We start from the raw sequence: 1,398 nt of genomic DNA, 5'->3' as shown, positions 1-1,398 counted from the left end.
TGGGAATGCAAACTAGTACAGCCACTATGGAGAACAGTGTGGAGAGTCCTTAAAAAACTGGAAATAGAACTGCCTTATGATCCAGCAATCCCACTGCTGGGCATACACACTGAGGAAACCAGAAGGGAAAGAGACGTGTACCCCAATGTTCATCACAGCACTGTTCATAATAGCCAGGACATGGAAGCAACCTAGATGTCCATCAGCAGATGAATGGATAAGAAAGCTGTGGTACATATACACAATGGAGTATTACTCAGCCATTAAAAAGAATACATTTGAATCAGTTCTAATGAGGTGGATGAAACTGGAGCCTATTATACAGAGTGAAGTAAGCCAGAAAGAAAAACACAAATACAGTATACTAACACATAAATATGGAATTTAGAAAGATGGTAACAATAACCCTGTATACGAGACAGCAAAAGAGACACTGATGTATAGAACAGTCTTATGGACTCTGTGGGAGAGGGAGAGGGTGAGAAGATTTGGGAGAATGGCATTGAAACATGTATACTATCATGTATGAAACAAGTCGCCAGTCCAGGTTTGATGCATGATGCTGGATGCTTGGGGCTGGTGCACTGGGACGACCCAGAGGGAGGGCAGGGGGATTCAGGATGGGGAATACGTGTATACCTGTGGCAGATTCATTTCGATGTTTGGCAAAACCAATACAATATTGTAAAGTTTAAAAATAAAATTTAAAAAAAAAAAGAGGTTAATGTCTTCTTAAGAAATTAACACAAAAAAGACCAACACCCCAAAAGTAAACACACATTAGGTAATTTGCCAAAAGTAGATCAGAGATAAAAGCGATCAGGAAGCTTTCAGGAGAAAAACACCCCCGCCTCACAGCCTCTTCACACATCCGTCTTCAGGGGAGAAAGATGCCACCACCCACTCTCGCCACTGCTCTGGGAATGTCCCTGCAGATTTCTGACTTGCTTCCTGGGCTCTGCTGCTTGTTTAACGTGAGGAAAGCATCATCAGATGGATGTAAGCACCTGTGCAGTGTTCCTGATCACAGAGTGATTCTTTCCAGCTGCATTGTACCGTGTCACCAATAAAAACCGTATTTCCACAAACTCTTGTGAAAAAAGAGCTGGTTGTAAAATGAGAAAAATGTATATGCCGTTGATGGTTTTATGAAAAGCTTCCACCTGATTCACACACAGGGAAACTATCATCTGACAACTAAGCATAGTTTTGGCTACACCAGTTCGGCACAGAATGTGTGCTGAAAGCACAGACTCTTTATTTACAAGTACGCATGACTACACATTTCTACCTGCTAAGAAGGAAACAGGAGTGACTGGGCTCAGGTCCCTGACCTTGTTCATTTCTCCCCTGCATCTGCCGGGGCCATTCCAACATGCTTTCTGGCAAGCACACATA

The sequence above is a fragment of the Bubalus kerabau genome, chromosome 2 (assembly GCF_029407905.1).
Source record: "Bubalus kerabau isolate K-KA32 ecotype Philippines breed swamp buffalo chromosome 2, PCC_UOA_SB_1v2, whole genome shotgun sequence".
NCBI classification, from domain to species: Eukaryota; Metazoa; Chordata; class Mammalia; order Artiodactyla; family Bovidae; genus Bubalus; species Bubalus kerabau.
The sequence above is the reverse complement of the archived record's forward strand: the minus strand, read 5'-3'. Positions refer to the sequence as shown.